Raw genomic sequence first — 11,914 nt, forward strand, 5'->3', positions numbered from 1 at the left:
TTTCTAAAACAGATGAATCAATATCACTTCCTATTGCAAAATGGGAAGCGGATTTATCAGTTAACTTAGACCAAAACTTCTGGTCTCAGATTTGCTTAAAAACCTTTCATCTAATCAGAAATCCCAGTCTTCAATTAATTCAATACAAAATACTACATAGAGTGCACTATATAGGTCATCGGATGTTCAAGATGGGCTTTGCATCTACCAACAACTGCTCACACTGCCAAACCAATTCACCGGACAATTATATCCACGCTCTTTGGTTCTGTCCACCAGTTCAGAAGTTTTGGCGTGAGATATGTGAAGACTTATCAAAATGTCTGAAATGTAACATTCCAACTTCCCCCTTGGTGTGTTTGTTGGGCAGCTTAGATAATGTCACTTCAGAAAAGAATATAGCCCATATGGTTTTCACTGCCCTATGCATAGCCAAGAAAACAGTCCTCATGAACTGGAAAAATAAAAACAATCTTAATTCTAACCAATATAGAAATTATCTATTAGATTACATCAGTCTTGATACAGCCTCTGCCACCACATCAGATCAATCGCTCTGGGCTCCTCTGATCAGCTCCATCACCTAGTGGGGGTGGGGGGTCATATTTTGGTCTCGCCTTCACTGTTGTGATTGGTGTGGGGGTAGGGTCAGGCTTAGGGCGTCAGGGGGTTCCCCGGGAGCATCTTCCTTGGGGGGCTCAACCCGGGGTAGCGGCCATGGCCAATTGGGGGCTCTGTTGGCTCTTAGGTGGCGGTTTCCTCGTGGCTACGTGCAGCGGGGCTAGGGGAGGGTCTGTGCTGACGGACGGGGGTTACTGACCTGGTAGCCTGGCTGCCCCTGGGTGGGTCCGGGACGGGCGTGAGGTTCTGGGGGCGCTCCGGCTCTGGCCTGGGGCCCTGGCCGGGCCTCGGGGGCCTGGGTCCTGGTTGGTGTGTTGCCGGGGTTGTGGGGGGGTGGGTGTATGGGGGCCCGGCCCTGGCGCGGGGTGCCACCGGTGCATCGAGCCACCTGGGGGGCTCTTCAACTGGTGGGGGGGGGGGGTTGTCACATCTTGCAGGAGCTTTCCTCTCTCAGGAACTCTCTCTGCAAGAGGGGGAGATACAGGAGAGGTGGAGGAAGATCTCAGCCTGGGCGTCTATTGTCTTATGTAGTCTGGAAGATGAGTGGATGATGGGGTGGGCGCAGTTTTCTCTGTAGTGGGGTTGGGTGGACTGCCCCGGGCTCTGTGGGGCCGGGCGGCGCCGCTGCACTGGGCCCCGGTTCGGATGGGCCTGGGCCCCCCTTCCCTGGCGGACCGCGGGGTATGGGGGTGCCTACTGGGGTCAGCGGGGGAGCTGGCCCCAGGGAGGGGTCACTTGCCCCTCCCTTCCTTCCCTCCCCATCTCCAGCTGCCTCCCTCTTCCCGCTCCACCACAACCACCCACACATGCAGGGCCTTGGAGTAGGGGTGTGTCACCAGGGTGCAGAGGAGGTAACCCCCCCCTCTGTCCCCTTCTGGCTGCCTCTGCCTCAATTTTATCCCACAACTTAGACATTCACATTACTCACACTCTCATTACACATACATATAGGATCTTGGGGGTGGGCACGTTACACGGAATCCCAATTACCATCAGGGTGTACAACCTCACCCCTGGCGTCGTTGCCCACCTCTCAATTTTAAATACACGTAGACATTGAGGGCTAGCAGGAGGGACTATGCGCTTACCTGCTGCTCTCTGGCAGGTAGCTCCATGCCCTCCTGGGTTTTAAAGGCACCTTAGAACACACATACATCAACACTACAATGAGCGGGTGGAGGGAGGTTAGGAGTCTTCTCTCACCCTCGTTCTCTGCGGCCTGCTGGAGCAGGGGGGCTAGGAGGAGGAGTTGGCCGTCCGACTGGGGTCCGGAATGTGGGGCCTCCCTGCTGCTGCGGAGTCGGGGCGGTCTGCTTCTCCCCACTGCAGGGAAAAGGGTAACACAACCTGGGTCTGGGTGCAGTTCCCCCCTCCAGGGGCAAGGGTACCTAGACCCGGTTCGTAGAGTACGCTTAGGGAGTGTGATTGTGTGTACAGCGTCTCTTTATGTCTGTCTCCACGTTGGTTGAGTGTGGAGTAAGTGCATATGAGAGCATGAGGGTGGGAATGGATGTTTGTATCTGTGTGTGCCTGTATGTCTGTGTATATATGTCAGGTTGAGTATCAGACGCCATCTCTCTGAGGACATCTCAGGCCCTCCAAGGTTTAGAGGCCTATCTCCCCCCACCACTTCCCCTGCCGGGGGCGGACTCCCTCAGGCATCGGTGCGTTGGTGGTTCTTTGTGTCCGGGGGTGGGCGTCCAGGTACACACCGGCTCACTCCTTGGCGGCTGCTTATCGGGGCCTGGAGCCTGGGGCTCGCTTGGGCCTCTTTGGAGGTGGGGTGCCCCCGGCCTCTCGGCCTGGGGCTCGGTCACTCAGGCACAGCTGGCTGCCGGCGGGGCTCACGGGCACGTCACTGCAACCCCCCCTGGCTTCTGCTCCGTGGCTGCTGGGTGACCCCTCATCTGGGACTCTCCTCAGCTCTTTCTGGGACAGTGGCACGGCTGCCCCTCTGTTGGTCTTCCTTGGTCTCTTGTGTTCTGGGGGCCTCTGGATGTCTGGTGTTTTGATTTCCTCCATACCTGCTTCATGCCCTGGAGGACGGGGCAGTGGCCCCCCACACCCTCTAGCAGATCATTACATGAAGGAACCTTTTAAGAAAACAAGCGCGTCCATGCTCACAGGTGTACACACGGGTGATCACACACACAAACTACACCCTTTTTGGCTCCTACCTCAAAGCACACTGTGCTGTCGATCTTACGTGCTGCACAATAATGTTTAATATTTAGTATTTACTGTCATATTCCCATATATCATTGTGATGTTGTTTATTCTATTACTCTCGTTTTCTTCTGCTTGTTTTCTTTTTTCTTTCTCAACAGGTGATCCAGGTGATCGATATATGTATTTTTTTTTTTTTTCTGCTTATTCTGTTGGTTTTTGTTTTATGCCCTTCTCCCCCGTCCCTCTTCTCAACTGTTTTTCTTTCCCTCTTTCTTTCTCCCTTTTCTTTCCCCCAGTCAAGTCTGTCCCGTATTCAGCAAGTGAAAATAAAATAAAGAATAAAAGGTGAATCAAATGGACCATTACGGCAAAGCTGGGATGGTCAATTTGGGAAAGAAAATCCGTTGGGCATCTTTCTTCACCTTTAGACAATAATTCTGATGGCAAAAGAGCCAAACGGGACAGGTTAAAAAGAAAAAAAAAAAAAGAAAAAAAAAAAAAAAAAAAAGTAGAATGGGAGGGAGAGCCTTCAGTTTTCAGGCCCCTCTTCTGTGGAACCAGCTTCCAGTTTGGATTCGGGAGACAGACACTATCTCTACTTTTAAGATTAGGCTTAAAACTTTCCTTTTTGCTAAAGCATATAGTTAGGGCTGGACCAGGTGACCCTGAATCCTCCCTTAGTTATGCTGCAATAGATGTAGGCTGCCGGGGGATTCCCATGATGCATTGAGTTTTTCTTTTACAGTCACCTTTCTCACTCACTATGTGTTAATAGACCTCTCTGTATTGAATCATATCTGTTATTAATCTCTGTCTCTCTTCCACAGCATGTCTTTTATCCTGTCTTCCTTCTCTCACCCCAACCGGTCGCAGCAGATGGCCGCCCCTCCCTGAGCCTGGTTCTGCCGGAGGTTTCTTCCTGTTAAAAGGGAGTTTTTCCTTCCCACTGTCGCCAAAGTGCTTGCTCATAGGGGGTCATATGATTGTTGGGTTTTTCTCTGTATCTATGAAGCGCCTTGAGGCGACTTTTGTTGTGATTTGGTGCTATATAAATAAATTGAATTGAATTGAATTGAATTGAATAGCTTACTTACAACTGGGCTACACTGCACATGAGGCTACATTCTTTAGGGCTATGCCTGGAACAGTCTGCCTGTTGCTTTTATATTAAATAATTTTTGAACAATAATTGAAAAAAAAATTTCTCCACGTCATTATGTGGGCTGCAAGTAGGGTGACATGGGCCGCGAGATTGAGACACCGCCATTAGAGCCTCTTAATGCGTGTTTTTTTGGGGGGTTCTGTCGGCATGGAATTACCAAAAACAGAGAGGGCATAGCCGGACATATGAAACAGGAAAACACGGCCGTGTAATCCCTTTATTTCAAAAAAGTAACTGTATTCTGAATACCACCATTTTAAATGGTAACTGTAACGGAATACAGTTACTCATATTTTCTATTTTAATACGTAACTTCGGTACATGTATTCTGTTACTCCCCAACACTGAAAATAAATAAAAGAACATTGAAGTTCTTGAGATGTTCAGTGCAATAACACACAAGCTAATCCAAATGTTAACAGCTCACATCATGACTTATGACCTCAAAGTCTGCCTGGATCTAAATGAGGGAACCATGTGGACCTCATCAGTACAGGGCCTGCTGCAGCACACAAACTAATTTATATGTATATACACACACATATATATATAGATATAAAAATATACATTTGTTTTATTTATTTATTTATTTTTAATTACCTCTTCATCTGCTTTCAGCTGCACAAACTCAAGTCTCACATATCAGTGACAAACCACAGTTGTGCTGTTGGAGCATCCACAGCCTCTGTGTGAGTGCACTGCAACATCATGACATGAAGAACACTGGACACTTGAACCCGCTTTCAGTCTAACTTTAACTTTTTATCGCCAATAGACAAGTTGGCAAAATGTAACACTCAGAACATGGAGTCAACAAATAATACTAAAATGTTTAATTATTACTACATTACCTTTGACTAAAACTCTTGTTTGCGAGCAGCTTATTGATCTTGATAAAGACGTGCTGCTTACTTGTGTAAAAACAGTGAAATATAAAAAGTGTTTACTAATTTGTACCAACGTGAGAGAGAAATGGATCTGAAACCACTGAAACCAGAGAGTTTGCAGACACACAGATAATGAAGACATGCTGCTCGGAAATGCTAGATACAGATAAAAATGGAGTGTGTGTGTGTGTGTGTGTGTGTGTGTGTGTGTGTGTGTGTGTGTGTGTGTGTGTATTGAGCCAAGATTGCAAAACTGCCTAACTGCCTTCGTCTTCCTCCCATTAGGGCCTACATGGATGACATGACCATCATTACAACAACAGAACCATGTACTAGGCCAAGGGCGTAGATTTGGCATGGACAGAGGGGGCATGGCCCCACCAATAATTTGATTTCTTCAAGTAAAGAAAAACAAACGCGATAGAAAGAAAAAAACAATCTGTCAACGTCTCGTTCAACCAGCGGCGAAGAAAGATTTAAATTACGTTCTCTACCTCATGTGACAAATATGGCCAATGTGATTGGCTGTGCCTTTCAGGGAGCTCTGTTTAGTTTTAGCAGCAGCAAGCCTGCACTGTGAGGACCTGAAAGGAGGAGAGGAGGACGGCAGCAAAAAGGAAGAACCTGGATATAAGAAAGTGTTTTTCAAAGAAACCTGTAAGTCACTTAAAGCCAAGTTCACTCATAAAATGTGCCGGTCATAATAACGTTACAGGCTATGCTAGGCTTTGGCCCACATCAGTCTAAAATTGTATGCAACCATGAATAACGTGTTTTGGAAACTAACTGCACAACAGGCAGCACTATTAGTTCTCTCAGTCTCAGAGCAGCATTTCTAATTTTGATTAAAACTGTCAGAGAAAACGGAGCCTCGAGCAGCCAGGATATTAATACTAAAATGTTTAATTATTACTACATTACCTTTGACTAAAACTCTTGTTTGCGAGCAGCTTATTGATCTTGATAAAGACGTGCTGCTTACTTGTGTAAAAACAGTGAAATATAAAAAGTGTTTACTAATTTTACCAACGTGAGAGAGAAATGGATCTGAAACCACTGAAACCAGAGAGTTTGCAGACACACAGATAATGAAGACATGCTGCTCGGAAATGCTAGATACAGATAAAAATGGAGTGTGTGTGTGTGTGTGTGTGTGTGTGTGTGTGTGTGTGTGTGTGTCTGTGTGTGTGTGTGTGTGTGTCTGTGTGTGTATTGAGCCAAGATTGCGAAACTGCCTAACTGCCTCAGTAATTATGGACCTTATAGTTCTTACAGAGGGCTTTCGCTTTGGTGGCCTCAGGATCTCATCTCTGATCTTTGCGGATGATGTGGTTCTGTTGGCTTCATCGGGTGAGAGCCTCCAGCTCGCACTGGAGCGGTTCGCAGCCGAGTGTGAAGCAGCAGGAATGAGGATCAGCACCTCCAAATCTGAGGCCATGGTTCTCAGCCGGAAAAGGGTGGAGTGCCCACTCCGGGTCAGGGATGAGTTCCTGCCCCAAGTGGAGGAGTTCAAGTATCTCGGGGTCTTGTTCGCGAGTGATGGGAGAAGGGAGCCGGAGATCGACAGACGGATTGGGGCTGCAGCTGCAGTAATGCGGACGCTGCACCGGTCCGTCGTGGTGAAGAGAGAGCTGAGTGTAAAAGCGAAGCTCTCAATTTACCGGTCGATCTACGTCCCTACCCTCACCTATGGCCACGAGCTGTGGGTAGTGACCGAAAGAACGAGATCGCGGATACAAGCGGCGGAAATGAGCTTCCTCCAAAGGGTGGCTGGCATCTCCCTTAGAGATAGGGTGAGAAGTTCGGCCATCCGGGAGGAACTCAGAGAAGAGCCGCTGCTGCTCCACATCGAAAGGAGCCAGCTGAGGTGGTTTGGGCATCTGACAAGGATGCCCCCTGGGCGCCTCCTGGGTGAGGTGTTCCAGGCATGTCCCACCGGGAGGAGGCCCCGGGGCAGACCCAGGACACGCTGGAGAGATTATATCTCTCGGCTGGCCTGGGAACGCCTTGGTGTTCCCCCGGACGAGCTGGAGGAGGTAGTGGAGAGAGGGAGGTGTGGGCCTCTTTGCTTAGGCTGCTGCCCCCGCGACCCGGCCTCGGATAAAGCGGATGAAGATGGATGGATGGATGGATGGATTGTCCTTACAAACACTGTTTCACTAACTTCAGTAAACATTTTACATACATATGTCACACTGTGAACGCAGCGGTGCACGAGCCACTGCAGTGGAGCTCACGTACAGCTTTGTGCTTCAGACTGTTATCACACACAAACAATCAATGCAGGAGAAATAGCGCGTGCACGTGGTAGATGCCGTCATTTACACAGTGCTTCATGCAGGTGTGATAACGAGACTGTTTGACTGCTGCAGGAGAAGATTGTTGATTTATGTATCTGTGCATTTTCAGATTTTTGTGTTCCAGCTGTTGTATGTTTGTTTTTTCTTACAGGTGCAGCAGTTGGTGATTGTGCATTTCTATTTGGACTCTATTCTTTTATTACATCTTGCACTACGACCCCCATGCACCAATGCCGTGCACCGGGTGTGGTAGGCCTTTGTGTTGCTCAGTGAACGGAGTTGATTCAGCACAGTCCTCCAAGCTATGTGCAGTAAACGTACTATCGTCAAGTAAAAAGATTTTAAAAAATAACGCTAAAAAAATTCATAGTTTTTCATTAAAACATTTTAATTAATTAAAATAAAATATTAAAAAAAACACCAAAATTTAAACTCTACCACCACCAAAAACAAAAAATAAAAATAATAATAAATGATGATAACATGTATTTATTATGTTGCTCTTTGTTTGATTTCTCTTCTGTTTTTTTTCTCCATACAGGTGATCCAGGTGTTTGTTTTTCTTTTTGTTCCTTCCCCCTTTCTCATCATCTCTTCTGCCCTCTGTTTTTCTTTCTCTCCCTCTCTTTCTTTCCTTCTTTCCTTCTCCCTGTCCTATCCCCCAGTCATGTCTGTCCCGTCTGTAACAACCGATAATAAAATAAAATAAATACACAATTATAATAAAGGTCAATCAAATGGACCAACATGGCATCTTTCTTGGCCTTCAAACAACAATTCTGATGGCTAAAGATCCAAATGGGACATGCAAAAAAATAAATGAATAAATAAATGATGATAACCATGTGCAGCTTCTCTCGTCTTCCATTTTTCCATGATATGTTTCACTCTACATCAGACACGTGTTAAAGTGTGTTGGCTGCATATTCAGTTCAAAATGCTGATGAGCTCTGATCCAGTTGACTGATATACTCTGCTCTACATCCTGCACTGAAATATGAGGATTGTGTGTTTATTAAAATTTAAAATCATCATGGAGTCATTGACAGAAGAGCATCAACGTTCAGCCTGTTAAATTAGATTTAGATATTTTTATTTCAGAAATGATTCCTAACAAAAATGGAGAATATAAAAACACAATCAAAGCAGTAACGTCCATATTATGAAGTGTTTGCTGTATCAGACAATCATGTTTATTCACAACAATGAAAACAATATAGTGCAGATGAACATGGTGCTGTAATGAATCTGCTCTTAAACACAATAACAAAATACATTTTCCAAAAGAGATGATAATGATTCACATCAGAGTGAAGAACGAATACATTTACAACTGGTTTCTAACATTTATTATAGATCGAACTGATCACTGATAGAAACAGAAGAATATTCAAAATGATGCTCTGAGAGATACATGAATGAGATATGGATAAACATCAAATCACATAAAACAAAAAAGCACATAATCATTATAACTGAAATAAAATATGAGCAGAAATAAACAAGAATTAAGTCGAAAGATAGAAAAAGGCAAAATGTTTAAAATATATAATCATATAAGAGACTGAACCGTCCAGTCAGGTCACAGATTCATATCTACAATAATATTTTTGTTTGTTTTTGTTTTGATTTCTTAACTTCTATGTATTATTATTATTATTATTATTATTATTATTATTATTATTATTATGAGCATATTAAGTGTGTGTCTGAGCTGAAAGCTGCTCTCCTCTCCTGGTTTTCTGTGTCACACAGACCACAACAACGCAAAGCATCACCTGCAGACTGCTGAGCAGTATCCACCTGACTCTGTAGAAGGTCGAGTAAACCCCAAAGGGCTCTCTGTAGATCAGAACAAATTTTTCTGCTGACACACACCCAAACTTTAAATTAAAACCTGCACACACATACTCTCCTGCATCTTCCAGTGAGACATTAGACATTATCAGGCTGCCATAGGAACAAGTGATTCTATTGTCACTGCAGAACTCATCATCGTACACAATGTTACCTTCTGTTTGAATCAACTTAATAAAGCCCGCAGGACTATTTTCCCAATCATCAGAGCATCTCATAGTGACTTCATCTCCCTCTGAGAAAACCTTTACTGCAGGTGGACCAAGTTTAGGGCACACCAAAAGCCCGTACACATCTTTTACTTTTTCACCTACACAGTAGTAGGTACCTGAATCATTTAACATTAGTGATGGAAGTACCAGCGAGAAGTTTTGACCAATTTCTTGATCAGTATTGTAGGAAATTGCTTTCTTCATCCAAACTGGGGGCTGGTCATGAATGGGGTCCATGAAGGGACACTCCAGCACAGCTGTGTCTCCCTCTGAAGCATAACGTAGCTTTATTTGTTTGGTCAAACGTACAGAGTAAGTGCTCACACACTGCTGTTGGTTCATCACCAGGCAGATGTAAACAGTTTGTTGTTCATTGAAGACATGAAGAAGTGATGCGTTTTTCACCTCCAGGAAACTTTCTTGGACTTTATTCACCTTAAAAATTATTCTGTCTTCGAACATACTCGGCATTCCTGGTCGCCACTTACTGTCCTGTCTGATCCAACGCACCGTCAGATTCTCACCTGCTCCTTTACATTGTACGTCTACAGTGGCATCAGGACTTGTGATAGATTCTTCCTCCCTTACTGTCTTACACACAGTCAGGCTGATGTTTCTCTCATATGTCACGCTGCCCTGAGTCCAGCACACTTCTTGGTACAGTCCAGAGTCTGAGTGGGTCAGGTTGTTGAGAGTAAATGAAGAAGAACCATGAAATGTCTCAGGAGCTGAGAGTCGTCCTGTCAGGTCTTCATGTACTGTGAAGTTTCTGTTCCAGGGGTCAGAGATGTTCCACAGGACCAGAGTATCTTCACCAACACGTCTGGAGGTGATGCAGGAGCTGTTTTGATCTGGGAGCTTGAACCGTAAAGACTCTCCTTCTTCTCTTACGGCGATAAATTCTTCTGCATGAATGTTGCTGATGAGAGTGAACAGCAGGGAGAAGCAGAGCTGTGCGACTGCAGCCATCCTGCTCAGAGGTCTCGTGGTGAGTGTCGTACAAGCACTGACACTGCTCGCTTCATGAGCTTCCTGTTTGTGGTTGGAGGAGGAACGCCACTTCTTTATCACATCATCAAGGAACACTTTGAAGCATTTGGCTCGATATCAGTGCCGTATATCTGCTTTCACTCTTCACAGGCCAAAGTGTGGACACGTTTTTTTATACTTCGTTGCATGGGTCCAGGGGTATCAAACATGTGGCCTGGAGCACAGAACCGGCCAGTCACAGTGTCCAGTCTGAACCATTACAAGTGAGATAATGTCAGCTTTACCACACAGCCATGAATATTATGAAAATGTAAAAGTCCTTTCTAAACTATTTTTTCACAAAAACAACTAAAAAATGTTGTTTCTTATGTGATCCTTCATAAAACATCACATATTTTCCAACATAATTCAGGGTTTGGTTTGGTCTAAGTAAGCAGAGAAGTCCAGGCATCCAGTTTCCATGCAGATGTTTACATGAAGCTCATCATCTGATGATGAAACTTACTTTGTACCCAAGCAGCCCAACCAGAAATTGAAAGTGTACATGCATCAAGGGACGGAGCGCATCCCGTCAATAGGTCCAAAGTGCAATCGAGGCTAATCCCATGATCTTCTTATTTTCTTGTAGACCGAAGTTGAAAATCTGGCAGTATTTATTTTTGTGATTTTTTTTCCACTCTCAGCTGTCCTTCTCCTGTATTTGGGCCTGTTTGTTAATTTATTTCAATCATGTAAACAATATACACGTACATTTAGCAAAGAAAATCTGAGAAAAAAATACTATACAAAATAAAGTTAATACATTTCAATATTGCTTCTGTTCTGATTCAGTTACATGTCGAAAGGGAGAGGGAAGAAGTACACACTTATTTAATCCCACCCCTTTGCCATAAGTTATCAGTCAATATTTAGTCAGCTTCCTTACTGATATAATCTGTAATAAAAATTGTGAACAGATTTCTCATATAATATATACTATAATATCACATCATGAAGTTTTCTAAATAGTGACATTCACTTAATTTCAACATTTTCCCTTTTCTTTATAGCTCAAGAAGATCATATCTTTATAACTCTTTTTGAACTGTTTTATGTTTGGATATTGCTTCAATTTCATATTCAAACTGTTCCACAGCTTCACTCCATGCACAGAAACACAAAAGTTTTTTCCTGTTGTACGTACCTTCCCTGTTTTGAAGTTACAAAAACCCCTTAAATTATAACTTACTCTGAATATAATCTGGCAGTTCTTTATTTTTAGCTTTGAATATAATTTGTGCTGTTTGGAATTTCACTAGATCAGCAAATTTCAATATTTCAGACTGCAAAAATAGTGAGTTTGCATGTTCCCTGTAACCTGCATTGTGGATGATTCGAACTGCTTTTTTTTGTTGAAGAGTAAAAAGTGAATGTAATGTGGTTTAATAGTTGTTGCCCCAGACCTCTGCACAAAAGCTTAAGTATGGTGAAACCAATGAACAGTAGAAAATATGAAGTGATGTCCCGTGTGATACCTGCTTTGCCTTGTTTAGTATTGCAATGCTTCGTGATACTTTGGAATGAATGTATCTTACGTGAGCACTCCAGTTTTTCATCTATTATTACCCCCAGAAATTTATTTTCCCTGACTCTTTCAATATCAACACCATTTAGTTTAATCTTAGCATTGTATTTAAAGTACTATTTCCAAATAACATAATTTTAGTTTTATTCAAA

The sequence above is a fragment of the Neolamprologus brichardi genome, chromosome 9 (genome assembly GCF_056152115.1).
Source record: "Neolamprologus brichardi isolate AB-2024 chromosome 9, ASM5615211v1, whole genome shotgun sequence".
NCBI lineage: Eukaryota > Metazoa > Chordata > Actinopteri > Cichliformes > Cichlidae > Neolamprologus > Neolamprologus brichardi.